The 16,593-nt window shown below is 37.7% G+C and overlaps 1 protein-coding gene and 1 long non-coding RNA gene across 2 annotated transcripts in view; one reads left to right on the top strand and one right to left on the bottom strand.

Annotated features, from left to right (window-relative positions):
• alk (ALK receptor tyrosine kinase) overlaps nt 1-16,593 on the bottom strand; it is a 468,950-nt gene that overhangs the window by 175,319 nt on the left and 277,038 nt on the right. The gene's annotated exons all lie outside the window — the stretch shown is intronic.
• The window catches only part of LOC130088356 (uncharacterized), a 41,906-nt gene continuing 37,293 nt past the window's right edge, over nt 11,981-16,593 (top strand). The window contains exon 1 of the long non-coding RNA XR_008807456.1: nt 11,981-12,393. This is a non-coding gene — a long non-coding RNA (uncharacterized LOC130088356). The remainder of the gene's footprint in view (nt 12,394-16,593) is intronic.

Here is a 16,593-nt window from a genome sequence, read left to right as displayed (position 1 = left end):
TGCTGATCAATAAGAAACGTTTTTTATTTATGTATTTTATGATCTCAGTCTCCCTGCACTTTTCTGTCTCCCTCAAAATAAACACACACATAAGCACACATAAACTGAATTACCAGGCATCGGGCAGGTAAATATAGTGAAGGAATATCGTGAACAAAACAGCTTCAAAGATTCATCGCAACAGAAATTCGCAGCCCTCTGAACTCAATTCAAATTACTTTTGAAACCAGATCAAAGGTTCAACAAAATTAAAGTCTTATTTGTTAATTGCCTTCAAGATAATATGCTATTCTAGTTTCTTGGGGTATGTGTTGACAAACAGTCACGCAGTTAACAAGTCACAGTTACCTACAGAAATAAGTAAAGTGTGTATAAAACAGTATTCAGAGTTGATCAAATTTAATTGGACAAAAGGATTAGGTCTATGTAAGTCTTAATCAATTGATTATATCGTGGCATTTTGAGTTACTTTATTGTAAAACTGTATTTGAGTGCATTCTGACTAATTTAAACAACTCTGATTGGCCATTGCATTTAAGAAATCAACAACTGTCTGATTGGCTACATTGCCCATCGCTGTAAACTGCTTGTTCACGTTCTCCAGAGCGCAAACACAAATATGCATTGGAACGTTGAACAAATCAGTTTTGCTAATATATTATTACAGTATAAACTGAGGGTGCTCTTGCTTGCGTTTGAGGGTGCTTTGCATGGATTGCAGGAAAATGTTGTCAATGGCGGGAAAGCGTTGTGTCAAAAATGACGGAAAATTCTGTCAATGGTGGGGAAAGAGTTAATAGTGTGTAATTGCCTTGTTAAAACTAATTTCATATAATATTTTTCTGACAAACATGCAATACTTTTGATAATATCAAATCATTCATCATTCAAAGGTCACAAAGAATGTCAGAATTGTAAAAGAGCCAAAAGGAAAAGGTCAAGAAAACACACAGTTTAAAAAAGTTAGATTATTTCATTGATTTCTCATGAAAAAAAAAAAAAAATGTAATTATGGCACATGTCCTCCATATGTCTGTAAAGCAGCTATGGATAGGAAACAGGAATGGGACGGTCTTTTTACTCATGTGACCTAGTATTCGTAGTGAACACATATCCATGAGTTTTTAAAGGCAGATTTAATTAAAAGCGTGGCCGAGTAAAGTGACAGCAGTGCTTTGGGTTTTGGGGAAAGTGAAAGATTTAGTCTCACTCTGTGATCCACTGATAATTGGCTAATAAAAAACCGCAATGGAGTGTGTCCATTACCTTTAGTTTATATGGTTTCTCGTTCAAATTGTAGACGTAGGGGTGTGTGTGTGTGTGTCCCTCTCCCCCCTCGCCCAGTCATGCTCCCTTCTTAGATGAGAAATAAAATCAATAGGTAATATGCCTCCTTGGTTAGATTTCTGTGACATTATACGCTGATGAGGATTTCAGAGAGGAGACAAAGTTCTGCTCCACATTGATCGGCAGTGAGAAATTGAGAATAAAGACCTTTCTTTAACTGAGTGACTGGGGATGAAAAATTTGCTTTAGTAAAATATTGTGTTTAATGTTCTGCTCCTTCGCCTAGGCGTCTTTTGTCTTTTCGGTTGCTGGACAGCGTGATTTATAAGGGTTCAATGAGAAACAAAGGCAGAATTAACTGAGTCATGCAAGAGAAAATTATCCAGGCTCCATTTGCAGAATGAAATAGACTTTTTAAAATCGGAACGCGTACAAAAAAAATAAATAAAAAAATATCAATGAGTTGACTGAATGAGCGTGTGCTTAGGTGTGTTTTTGGCAGGTTGTCAAAGACGAGTGTAAATGGTCACAGCCGGCGTAATAAAGAACATGAAAGTGCTGGTGACAGGTAGTACTGACCTGAAACAGCTTTGATAAACAGACAGAAAGAGACCTGATGGCAGTAAAATTATATAAACAAATCACTGGCTGACTTTGTAGAAGAGACCAAAAGGAATTAATTAGAACCCCTCCAGCACAAACACCTTTGCCCTCCGCCAGTTTTCCAGCAGTGACAGATCTGTAGCCAGCTGAAAGTCCCATTAATCCAGCTACAGAACCACAGAGCAACAAAAGAAGTACGACGGGAGAGCTGCACCCCTCCTGAGTGGTGTTATTACCTGATTAGGTTACATTAAAAGCATGTAATATCTCTATTTGTGTCAAAAAATTACCCAACTTCTCTGTTCTGCTTTGCCTAATAAGGATTATGATACAAAGACTCCATCCAGGCTTTTGAAGGAATACTAGTAATAAGACGCTGGAGCTTACAAAACATTATGAACCAACAAATACACAAGTCAAAATCTCTAGCCTTTGCTAATTTGACACTAGCTAATGTTGTTTACCGCCAGAACATGTCCGCCGCTGTGATTTGGCTGTGGGCGAAAATGACAATATGAGTGATTTATTGCAAGGTCTCAATGTTAAACGCATGGATCATAAATAGTCATGAAAATAATGACATTTGCATGGCATAGTGACGTGTGGGAGGATGTTCCCTAATAAGATTATGGTTTTAAGCTTGGAAGAGCAATAGAAACATTGTATAAGGTTTGCATGTGTTTATGCATATTATAGAATGCTGAGGTAGAAATTTGCTATAAGGAATATATTGAGAGAGGCCAAATGACAGAGTCCAAGTATGATAGGTTAATGAATGTGGTCTTTCTTTCTTTCTTTCTTTCTTTCTTTCTTTCTTTCTTTCTTTCTTTCTTTCTTTCTTTCTTTCTTTCTTTCTTTCTTTCTTTCTTTCAGTTAGAAAATACTGTAAAACGTTTATGGCTACTTTCACACTGTCAGTTTTTTGGGATTGACAACCATATTTACTTACAGGTGGGAGTCTCAAAATCTCTCGTTCACATAGAAACTTACAGTAGCGTCTTGAAAAGGCCTGTATGAACGTGCAACAAAAGTCAAGCCCGTATTCCCTTACAATCCTTACGAAAATTAACCATGGTTTTATTATGGTAAAAGTGTAGTAACCATGTTTTTTTTTTTGGTTGGTTGATTATCATTTGTATGAGCAGTTTTACTACAAATACCATGGTTAAGCTATGGCTAGTGTAGCTCAACCATGGTTAATTTGTGGTTACCATGGTTCACCTACTATAACCATGTTTTGTTTTTGTTTTTTTGTAAGGGCAGTACCTATAGCGACAGTGACCAAAGAATATCAAAGATGGTGACGTCCATAAAACTATAGATATGCATACGAGCGCTCCAGACACGTCGACGCATCCGCCATCTTGGAATGGTTAACATGACGCTGTTTATCACTCACACTCACAAATCAATGAATTCATTGAAAAATTCACAGCATTTCGCAGCCTACGGCTGTAAAAGCCACTGAGCTATAAATACCAGGCAAAATGGAATAACCTTTCAGAAGTGATATTGTGCTGGTTTGTGTTTTATGAAAAACTCAATATGTAATATCCAGATGCAGAATTATCACATTAATGAGAAATTAAATGCTGCTAATATATAGACATGTAAATAATTAGGTTGCACGTGAACAATCAACTTGACCACTTGAGTGGGCACGGACCGTATTTGACTGGCTATAGCAGCACATAGAAACAGACACTAAAGAGGCATCTATGTAAGTATATCTATGCATAAAACTGAAACGACAAGAGACAAGATCTAAAACCTTTAGATCAGATGACACAGAGCTCATATCACTATCGCTGTAAGCAGTGGCGGCTGCTGGTCTTTCAAAGAGGGGAAGCTCATTTTTTTACTGATACTGAAAGCAAACCACACATGGATCCCCACAACACATGACACGCATTTGCGCAGCGCAGAGCAGATCTATCGCACCGTATGACGTGACTGGACAACTAGTTGTCCAGTCCGGTCCCTAGTTGTCCAACTAGTTGTCCAGTCTTTATTATATTTTTCTCCTCTGAGATCTGTCTTTAGGCTCTGAAACCCTTTTAAGTTTCTTTCTGGAATCTTAATTTTCGAGTGCTGTTTGTATTCTCATTTTGGATTATATAAAATCTTTAGAGACACTTCAGATGTATATTTGTATGTTTGTGTTTGTATGTTTAGCAGTTTAGCAAGATGAATGTCTAATATTCAAGAACTCAGCATGCAGGTATGTCACACAATTGAGTGTTATGGGCCAGATTTACTAAGCAGGGCAAATTAGCATGAGAGCGCAATTCCAAAACAGCGCCGATGGGAGTGGAAAGTTCAAATTAAAGAACACAGATGCAGTCTGATCATTTCCATAATGACCAACACAATCTACCAGTTAGCGCCTGGTTTAAGACGTGCTAGATAATGACACAAACACCAGTAAACTGACGAGCGCAAATCTTAGTAAATCACCTTGCATGATTCATTTAAATACTCTCCTCCCATACATTTTGCGCCTGAATGGGAAACTCCTACAAATGGATATGCAATAAAGTCAGCCGCAAAAATATCCCTGTCCACGCCTTTACAGCACTCATTTTTCACTGCGGTGTCTTTAGTAAATCCTGACTCCTAAAAAAGAGGGTTTGCGCTGGCCCAAGCTTGTTAGTAAATCTGGCCCTATGTTATTGTTTGAATGTCGATTTATAAGAACTTAATAGCATTTTTTTTGTCTGTGTGATGAAGTGCATATCAGGCATGTTCAACTCAGCAAGGCACTACTGAAATCTTAAAGTATGGTCTTCCACGGATTGGAAACTATTATCTCCACATTCAGTCATGCTCAACAAGTTTCCCACTTGATTAACCATGCCAGTTTTGTGTCGGCACAGCTGCGCACACACAAACACACTTAAGAGCAGGCTACAGTGATTTTAAGGCAAGATTTAGCGACAGCTTATACGTCCATGCCAGCCAGATGTGCAATATTCAAATAAGCGAACAGATTAATTAGGGTGTTGTTTATCATTCCCTGTCCCTTCTTGGTAGTTCCAGCTTCCTCCTCCGAGGCTGCGGCAGACGCCTCGCCTCATCCCGTAGACAACGGTGGATTTAATTAGCCAGCTGACTGAGCCAGAAGTTTAATTATTCACCAGTGTAGCGAGAGGCTATGAGGAGACAGATGAACCACTCTTAAGTGGAGCCAGTTGCTCACCCTTAGAAATACATCACTAATGGTGCAGATCAGAGGTCAGCTACACGTGCAGATGCTCCAAAGACACGTCGCAGCTGCCAATAAGGTTAGCAGGAGGCGAAACTCTGAACTCTCAACCTCTTGTTCTACAATGTTATTTTTCGTCTCTATCCTGCCAGTGTTCTAAAAAGCCCTGTTACTGAAATGCCACAATAAACCTTATATCGTCCAATGACAAAAAGGATCAATCATGAAATATGTGACCCAGTCTTATTTCACTTTAAAAATAATTTGTATAGTTTGTATAATGTTATATATATATATATATATATATATATATATATATATAAAATATATATATTAAATATATATATATATATATATATATATATATATATAAATTAATTTGTAATATGTATAAAGCTGCTTTGAAACAATCCGTGTTACAATCTGTGTATTAAGTGCTATATAAATAAAGGTGAAATGCACATTTATAACTGTCTTTATATTTACATTCATATATTTAGGTGTTGCAATGTCATAAAATAATTAAATTGTGTATAATGGCTTTCACTGTTTCAATTTTCATAACACAAAACAACCAAACTGTTCCTGCACTATCTATGTGTATAAGGCTCCTCGGCACTATATAATGAAAGTTGTGTCCTTAAATCAGCACTGGACAGCTCCTCAACTGCTCTTTTATAATGAACACTCTCTGCTGGTTTGGAAAACAGCTCCATAATAAACAAGTTATGATGATCCTGAGAGCATAAGTAGCAGTATTATCCAACTCCAGACCCCATTATCTCAAAGGTATAGATCCTGGATCCATATGAGGCATGACAGATGACAGAGCATTAATAAAATGCTGCTTATGGTCACAAATGCACGGATATACACACATACTGTAGGCGGCTGTGTATAATTAGTTAGTGGTGATGATGATGGATCAGCAGAAGATCACTTTGAATGGCTATTTGCACTCAAGTCTTATGCTCACCACTACTGCATTTATTTTATTTTTTTAAATACATTAAAATTATTGTTATTGTGAAGATTGTTCAGTTGAAATCATATTGATTCAAGGAATCAGAGGAAAACATATATTTAGTTTCTAGTCCTTACGGTTCAAAAGTTATTTGCATAACCATTAGTTCAACTTTGGACAGTTGGTGGCGCTAGAGAGATTGAGTTAGAGACTCTATCTGTGCATCAAATTTCAAAACTTTTTACCAGATAGTTCTATGGGCTCCCATAAACTCAAGAGCAGACGAAGAACGAGCTGGCACTTGTGAATTTTATTCATATATGAATAATGTTTAATAGATCAACATTATGATCTATAACTTCTCTCTGTTAAACTTAATCTAAAACCAAAATCTTCAGTGAGGACAATTCAAGGAGAAGACAAATGCGAGACAAATGCAGCTAATAAACCACAGCGCACCCAAGGGACACGCTACTATTCACGCATCAAAACTGTCTAGTGGAAGTAAACAGGAGCTCTGAGGAATGATTCTAGGATGCAAGACCCAATTCCCTTTCAGGAGTCTTCCCTATTTCACACACTCATAAAATATAAACAAACGCTAACACCACATGGATCTTGTGCCCTTTTAGTCTAGCACACAGATCATGCCATAAGTTAGCCGGAGACAGACAAATGATATTGTATATAGAGTGCTTCCCTTGTAAATTACATGGAAATACCGGCAGGGTTTTGATCAGTGGGTTTTCTTAACAACCTAGCAACACTCTAGGGACAAATGTCTCAGCCCAGTCATTGCTCAACGAGAGGGAAAGGATGTTCATTTCTTTGAATTGCCATCGACTACAGCGCATAGTGCTAAACCATGGGGGAAGCAAAAGAGCGATGCAAACGAGGCAATGCCATCCTGGTGTACACTAAGAAGAGAGAGGAAATGAGGATGAGAGAGAATTTCACTATTGTGAAAAAGTAATTCAGTAGCCATATACTCCAGTCTTCAGTGTCACATACTGTAACTTAAAGCATTAATAAATTTTTTTTTTAAAAACGTATTGACCCCAAACTTTCGAATTCTAGGGTATATGTACAGACACTGCCTTATTATTATACATTATATACATATATAAAAAAGCTGAGCATATATAAATTATTTACAAAACAGACAGTTGGTAGAGTTATTCAGTATTGTACAGTTGAACACTATATTTTATTGGCAGGGCACAACTGAATGGATCATCTGTTCAACTGTTTATGTATTCTGGATATGTATTCATCTGCATTTTACATGCATATGTGAAATGTGCACACATCAGTTCAGTTGTGTATTAATGGGCCAAGTTACTATGTTGGTTGCCTCAAAGGTGCAGTAAGCAAAAACACTGTTGATATCTGAATTCAACTCAAACAAACACACCCCTCCCTTCATTGCTCCGCCCCCAAAAACGCACAAACACACAATGCAAGATTTGATGTCTCTTTATCATAGCTGAAGCGAAGAAAAATAATGCTTCTCGAAAAATAAAGCAAAGATGACGAACGAATGACAAGGAATAAAAAGATATGAACATACAGTAGACAAGAGTATACAAGCAAGAGCTAGTTGTTAGTTGCCAGCAGCACAGCAGCTCCAGACAAACAATGACACTCAAAACTGTGGTGTTACTAAAGCTAGCATTACAACAACGTTATATCTCGGTTCTGTGAAACAGCTAAACCAATTTTACTCACGTATGGAGCAGAAACAACGCAACCTCACGTCCGTTTTCAGGTCTTCCCGCTGGAAAGCTTTTCCAATATTAACGCGGGTCCTAAAGCTCTTGTCTGATCTTCTTTTTCCAGTGAAATTCCTCTGAACTTTTCTCTTTTGTAATGTCTCTCAGCCATCTCTCTTTCTACAGTCTTTCTTCAAATCTCACTCTCTCTCCTCCCCCATCATGAGTGGACACGCCCCCCACTGCTGATTGGCTACAAGTGTGTTGGAAATCGCAAACATTTTAAATATATATATATATATATATATATATATATATTGTCTTTATTTTGATTATGTAGTAATCTTTTTGGGAAATGAAAGACACTCAAATTTGTTTTAAATATAATGTGAAAATGTCACAGCTGAAGGGGTTGCAGGCACTAGCCTGAACTCTATTCACAATAGAGCACAGCCTATCATACCTTATTTCTTAACTATAGAACCCTTGACCATTGACACGCTAAAGGCAAGTGCAGAACATTGAATTCAGAAAACAACAAGTAAACCTTAAAGCTATATCTGACTTGGAGGTTGAGATATCAACCAGGATCATGACACATGTTTTGGCAGCCTGCTGCTGTACAGCCCAAACTGTAGAACTGAAACTCCAAAAAAAATAAAAAAATAAAAATAAAAAAAAAACAGCACAGAGGAGCTGGGGGAAAATGTCTAGTCTTATTTTTCGAAATAAAATGCTGTGGGCTGTATGAAAAGTTGATTTGCCATCATTCTCTAGTACATCCGAGGCAATAATGGAGCTCTCCATATCGATCACAATTATACCAACTGAATAGAGTCGGCAATCTCCTGCTCCTCTATGGAGACTGAAAGATGGAGAAATCAGATTCTCATCCAGAGAACATTGAACATGTTTGGAATAATGACACAACCGACCAGTCAGTTGCACAGTAAAATCTAACAAATGTTCAAACCAACACTTTTTAGTTGGCTTTACTCAATGTCCTCAATTTAGTTGGACATTAACTCTATCCCTGCCAGCCAGCACCAGCATTTTTGATCATTTCCCCAGAATATTCTGTTGTATGAGATTGGGTCGATCGTGTCCATCAACACCCCCAAATCTTGCACAGTGGTGTAACTCTTTGTGGGTTTGACATTTTATTCTGTAATGTTAGGCTGTTTTGATTAATATGCTGTTAAATGTTTGATGATCATGTGAGCTAACATTTGCTTCTATCACTTGTTTTGATCCGGAGATTCTCTACTCTTTCAAAAGATGGATAATAGCGCCCCCTACCATGTGACAGTGAAAACTTAGATTGGCAGAAAATTTCGTCAATGGCGGGGAAGCGTTGTGTAATAAATGACAGAAAATTATGTTAATTGCAGAGAATGAGTTAAGTACATTCCCAAAACTTTCTAAGTTTTTGTAACATAGTTAATGTGACTCATCTTTGCCTTGATGGATAGCTTTGGGAGTTATATTCATGTTGCTTCTGTGTGTGTCCCTGTCCGAGGACAACATGATTGCATCATACAGTCATAGTATGTACACTTCTGAACTTCTTATCTTGAGGGTTTTGTGGCTCAAAGTGGTTCAAACGCAGAAATGTTCTTTCAAGTTTTTTTGCGTATATACAGTAGTATCACTTTTTCTTTGTGTCCCTACCCAATACATGCTTCTTCACACTGTATTTTTGTCAGCATCAATCCATTCCTTATTGTCTTCTTCTCTCTGCGTCTCATTCAATATATCTGCCATTAATATCTCATATTGCTATTCCTTGATGCTCTCTCTTGGTCTCGGCTCATGAATACGTCTGTCGTGGCATTTGCTATGACTGTGTCTTTGAAGGAGCTTAAAGAAATGCCCTTACTGATTCCTCCCAGACTTCTTTCTTCTCACGTCAAGAGCTGCACTCAATATATTGTTTCAAAGTCTGAGGCAACGCAATCATAAACCACAGATAAAAGTACCGTGGTGTGATACTCATACACACACAGGCATCCACAGTTGCAAACACGGAGATGTAAAACCTGAGAGTTGGTTCTATAGGCTTTCAGTGATGACCAGAAATATGAGACGCACTGAGAGAACCTTGTGACCTTAGTGATGTTGAACAACACATTAATCCTATTATATTGGATACAAAGCATTTGCTAACCTAGAAGCTAAACACATTGAGCCACAATCTGGAATGTTTGTCATTTTTTGTCATTCCCGCATCTCATTTGCACCATATCTTAAATTACTGTTCTCTCTAATAGCAATTGTGGTGGAATCAATAAGTGACTTTTTTTTTTTTAAATGGACAACCTTTTGTTTTGCTAAAGCTATTTACATTGCACTTTACCCAAAATTCACACAAATAATAATTTCACACAATTTGCATAATTTGACAAAATTACAGCTTGATTGGAATTGATGAGATGAGATGAGATGCACCTGGAATAAATGGATGTTTCACCCAAAAATCAAGAGTCAAAATTAAAAGAACCAATTTAAATGTATTATTTACTGAATCAGAAAGATTCGTTCACAATTTTAACTCACTCAGTGATTCGGTCATAGCAGTTCTCGAGTTAACAGTTGCAAAGGAAGATTATCAGTAAATAATGACTTAAATTTAAGTCTGCTCATTCCAAAAGCTATCATCTAACTACAGAAGACATTTAATATTGGATATATAAACTTCATTTATTTAAAGTGGATTTATATATACATATATATATATATATATATATATATATATATATATATATATATATATATATATATTAGTGCTGTCAAGCGATTAAAACATTTAATCGTGATTAATCGCATTAACTCGCGATTAATCGCACATTTGTATCTATTCTAAATGTCCCTTGATTTCTTTTAGTCCCATTATTTTTTTCTCATTTTAATGCTCTTATCAACATGGAAAAGTGGATTGGCTTGCTTTGTGCAAAGGTTTTTTTTATTGAAAACAATATTGGTATATACTGGCGCGATAGGCGCTAATGGTTTTATTTGGTGCATTAACACGTTTGACGCGAATTCGCGAATTCAATGGAAACATTTGGCAATTTTTTAAAAGTAAACTTTCCATTTAGAATCTTATTGGCATCCATTTCGGCGTCTCGCGCTCGTCATCCACTCAAAACCTAACGTTACCCTACTACTATTTGGCCGACTCAAAAGTCCAAACAAGCGTGTGCGGTGTGCCTGTTGTTTTGTTTCCGGTCTAGCTAGATCCGGTGTTGTAGTTTTTACTTCACTTAGTTTTTACGTTACTAGTTGTTGTAACAGCATGTTACAGCAAAAAAACTACAAAGTTTGCTTGGCCAAAAAGATCGTTAATCTCGCAATAAAAAAAAATGTACGCCGTTAAAAAGGGTTTGCGTTAACACCGTTAATAACACGTTTAACTGACAGCACTAATATATACACATATATACACTCACCGGCCACTTTATTAGGTACCCCATGCTAGTAACGGGTTGGACCCCCTTTTGCCTTCAGAACTGCCTCAATTCTTCGTGGCATAGATTCAACAAGGTGCTGGAAGCATTGCTCAGGGAGTTTGGTCCATATTGACATGATGGCATCACACAGTTGCCGCAGATTTGTCGGCTGCACATCCATGATGCGAATCTCCCGTTCCACCACATCCCAAAGATGCTCTATTGGGTTGAGATCTGGTGACTGTGGAGGCCATTTTAGTACAGTGAACTCATTGTCATGTTCAAGAAACCAATTTGAAATGATTAGAGCTTTGTGACATGGTGGAAGTAGCCATCAGAGGATGGGTACATGGTGGCCATAAAGGGATGGACATGGTCAGAAACAATGCTCAGGTAGGCCGTGGCATTTAAACGATGCCCAATTGGCACTAAGGGGCCTAAAGTGTGCCAGGAAAACATCCCCCACACCATTACACCACCACCACCAGCCTGCACAGTGGTAACAAGGCATGATGGTTCCATGTTCTCATTCTGTTTACGCCAAATTCTGACTCTAACATCTGAATGTCTCAACAGAAATCGAGACTCATCAGACCAGGCAACATTTTTCCAGTCTTCAACTGTTCAATTTTGGTGAGCTCTTGCAAATTGTAGCCTCTTTTTCCTATTTGTAGTGGAGATGAGTGGTACCCGGTGGAGTCTTCTGCTGTTGTAGCCCATCCGCCTCAAGGTTGTGCGTGTTGTGGCTTCACAAATGCTTTGCTGCATACCTCGGTTGTAACGAGTGGTTATTTCAGTCACTGTTGCCCTTCTATCAGCTCGAACCAGTCTGGCCATTCTCCTCTGACCTCTGGCATCAACAAGGCATTTCCGCCCACAGAACTGCCGCTCACTGGATGTTTTTTCTTTTTCGGACCATTCTCTGTAAACCCTAGAGATGGTTATGCGTGAAAATCCCAGTAGATTAGCAGTTTCTGAAATACTCAGACCAGCCCTTCTGGCACCAACAATCATGCCACGTTCAAAGTCACTCAAATCAACTTTCTTCCCCATACTGATGCTCGGTTTGAACTGCAGGAGATTGTCTTGACCATGTCTACATGCCTAAATGCACTGAGTTGCCGCCATGTGATTGGCTGCTTAGAAATTAAGTGTTAACGAGCAGTTGGACAGGTGTACCTAATAAAGTGGCCGGTGAGTGTATATATATATATATATATATATATATATATTGCCTAAAATCTGTTATATATGAATAGAAAATCATATTTCCTGTTTTGTTTAGTTTGTCTAAAACCAAATAAAACTCCCCATAGGAAAAAAACAACAACAGATTTTCACTTCACACCATTGTGTTAATGTGCAGAACATACTGGCTAGCTTTACAGACTGTAGAAATTATTGTGGATTTAATAATTAGTTCTTGTGTATTATTATTATTATTACTATTTAGATTTATTAGCACATAACAGAAAATATGATGATGACATAACAATAAACATTAAGGTCTTCAAAAATGTCTTTATTTCTAGTAGGTAAACTAAATGAAACATTGACTAACAAAATGTTTTTTATGGAAAATAGGGTGAAAATTCTACTTCTAATTCTAAACCGCTAAGGTCATTATGAACTGTGCTCATGATGTTTGTTTAGTTGTTTATTCTCACAGAAGATAGAAATAGCATGAGGGTGTTAATAATGACTGAATTGCCATTGTTGGGTTAACTATCCTAAAAATCACCCCTAAACATAAAGAGGCCACCCAGGACATCCATTTCCCACAAGTCAATGGTTGATTCCGTCCAATTTGTGTGAGAGATGGACATGTTTTCCAGAGGAGTTAGGGGGATTCTCATTCTCAGTGTTTTATTGATTGCTTTGAAAACACCAACTTAAAACTAGGCCAGATATTACAATCCATCCTCCAAGCCTTCACTAAACCATCCTCACGAGTCTTAGTACCATGTGATTTAGTTCACGGCTTGTGTCCTGCAGTCATTCTTCATTATCTTAGATGGCCTCGTCAGACCCCGGTGAAGCCTTATCCTTCTTTAGAGTCTGAAACATTTCACCCGTTCCCTCTATCGAGCCAGATGATGCTCTGATAGACCCAGATGGCTAAAACGTAATGTCTTTTCACAGACATCGTTCAGAGAGGTTGTATTATCAGGATAAATTAAACCATGGCACATATATATATATATATATATATATATATATATATATATATTGTTATCAATGGAAATACAACCAGAAGCAAGACTTTGGCCCTGAATCTCTTCAGCTCCTCCCCAGCAGCGTTGGAAGCCTGTGCGTGAACAGAAGGAGATTTTGGTAGAGTAATTACTGTTGAAGCTGAATTCCTCCATTCTCCCTCACACCATCAAAGCCCTTGACTCAATTAACCAGCGTAAGCGGATCTCCTGAAGAGGGAAATTTGCCCAGGCGCCACCTTTTGAAATGCAAAAATCGAGTAGCTCTCGGTATAGCCAGATTTGTCGGCTTTAGCATCAAGCGTGCAACAGCGAGCGGTGCTCTTGCTTCCCAAATTACAGGGACTGAAAGCAATGGTACTAAATTATCTATCCAGAACGAATAAGCACAGGTGCTGAGGAGAGCGTGCTTTTGGTTGTCATAATTAACATGCGCCAACTTATACTTCTAAGAACTTTAGCCCAGAACTCTCGCGTCATAGCACCTGAGGAAAGGACTATATGTAATCCTCTTCAGCAAAGCCAGGAATGGGGAAATAAATGCTATGCTTTGGCTTCAGCCCAGTGTGCAGGCTGCATATCTAGATAAGCAATGATAATTATGGCAGGAATCACCCAGGGACAACTCATGGATGTGTGCAGTTTGATAGTGTTGTCTTTACGGCAATCAAATGAGAGTTTTGGGAGAGCATTATCTGCGAAACACAGGCTTTTTGTGCCTTCCCCCAAGTTTGTGCCAGCTGTCTGATTACCAAATAAAGTCAGTTAGACCTTTCTGGTTCCAACAGTTCTTCTACACTTGGAGGCAATCATATTGCAGTTATGGCTCCAAGTACCTGGAAATCGAACAGATGTCCCAAAGCATGGGACACTATAATCTCTGTATACACTCTATGATTTTAAAGTATTTTTGCTGCCTTATGGATGGATTCTGACTAATTGGTGAATCGAAAAAAAGAAAACAAAAAATCTTGTTTTCCCATGCAATTGAACAGAAGGAAAGGATGCATGCTATGAAATTGATTTTGGGGTTTTATGTTCAAATGAAATATTCTCTGAGTGGGCCAGTCACAATAACTATACTTGTTGGACAATATATTTCACCTAGAAATAATTTGCAATAAACAATATTATTGTCTTTAAAAAACATTTTACACCATTGATATAATCATAAAATGATAGCATATTAACGCATGTTTATAATGTTCCAACAAAACATTAGAATTCTTAGCAAGTAAAGTAATGAATTACTTTTTAAATGTACAACAAAATATCTGTTACTTTTTCAAATCAGTAACGCAAATATTGTATATAATGATATAGGTGTAGATATCTATCTTCATTCAACATCTTGTTGCTTTGATGACTGTATGTGGGTGAAACAGTGTATGCAAGACAGAGAAAGACTGTGGAAGAGAAGCTTTGTCACCTTATATAAGACATAAAGGTCATTGGTTTGTGTTTGATGTGGGGCATAAAAGATAACAGCAGCTGAACAGAATTATAAGTGGAGAACATACTTGAGCTGCCTTGTTTTACTAAATATCATCAATTTCTGCACATTTGATATTCATAAAAAATGTACATGTACATTATAGACATATTGCATGATGCTGTGGGTGGTTACAGAGCGTTATCAATGCATTGTGATGTGGTTGTTTTATTGATGGTTGCTATGGTGATCTGAGTAGTAGGTTTACAAAGGAAACAAAACATTACTGTTTTATAGATATTGCTCAGGTCCCTCTTTGAATGTATAGTCCTTTTTAATCATATGAAAATCATAATGAAGTGTTGTGAGTTTTTCTGGTTACTGTACCAGCAAAAATTTTAATACATTATGTTTTATTATTGAATTGATTAACTAGATTCTGAAGTAATTACTGTATGTGTTTATAAATGTGTTTATGATTTATGTAGATCATTCTTTTTTTCTGCAAGGCAGAAGTTAAATATTTATTTTCTGACTCGTGCCTGCTCCCTCAGTGTTCATTTGTGAAGATTATTGTGATGAACAAAACGTGTAAGAATCACAAACTTAGTTTTGTTATATATATATATATATATATAACAATAATCAAAAAGCCAATGGAAAAATCCCAATTGGGCTGTTGTTGATGCTAACCTTCTGGTTGGCCTACAATAATACTTCATCACTGCAGCAGTGGTTACGGCACTGGCACTATCAAGACATTGCTCTGATGTACCATCCCGACAGCTATATAAGCTCAACCAATACAAGCAAATGAGGGGAGAGTTCAATAAACCTGTTTATCAGGAGATTATAGTGACACAGAACTTACACACTTCACCTTTAACAATCACCACTAATTATATAAACATTTGTCTAGTGAGTTAAATTGGCTTGAAAACAGAAGATGACAGAATTGTTGGTTCTATTAGGGTTCAGCATATCCCATATGGTCTTATCTTCATTCCCATCTATTTCTCCATCTCTCTCTCACACGCATGTGCTCACTGGGCAAGAGCAGTGGGAACTGATGCAGAGGATGAGTAATAGTTGCTGATAATCAACAGAGCTTCTGGCTCTATCAGCTCATTTGAGCCTAATGCCATTTGCTGAGATGCATAGCAATGCAGCCTGATGAAATTAGCCTTTCTGCTGTGAGCTAAAGCAGCGAGCCCTTAAACAAGCCCAACTGGATTACCGTGAACAGTATCATGCTGACAACCCCATCAGTACACGTCAAGACCCACCGGCCAGAGCCTGGAGAGAAACATCGCACTGCACCGGGTTTTCCCGGCATGTTTACGAGTTGCATGGCATGCGGTCATGGCCTCCACTGGTCAAATGGGTGTCTTTAACATAAACCAGATGGTTTGCTGGTTTCAGCTGGTTTAATTGATGTACAGCTGGTTCAACTGGAAAGCCAAATGATCTCCAAAAATAAATGTAATACTAATAAAAATGCAATAGCAAAACCCCCACTGTAACCAGCCTAGTACAGTCTACATGGTAAATAGTTGTAACCTGAAAGTGTCATTTTGTCACTTAGTGCTATGGATAAGCTTGACCAGAGTCAAATACTGCTTTGCTTTAGTAGGAAATACTTAGCAAACTTTTAGTCATAATGGTGTCAACTTTTATTGTTCCCGGGTGCAAGAATTCAAAGAACGTTTCGCCAGAGTGATTTACTTT

This window comes from Rhinichthys klamathensis, unplaced genomic scaffold (assembly GCF_029890125.1).
Source record: "Rhinichthys klamathensis goyatoka isolate OS25496 unplaced genomic scaffold, OSU_Roscu_1.1 h1tg000117l_1, whole genome shotgun sequence".
In the NCBI taxonomy this organism is placed as follows: domain Eukaryota; kingdom Metazoa; phylum Chordata; class Actinopteri; order Cypriniformes; family Leuciscidae; genus Rhinichthys; species Rhinichthys klamathensis.
This window is presented reverse-complemented; position numbering and strand designations above follow the sequence as displayed.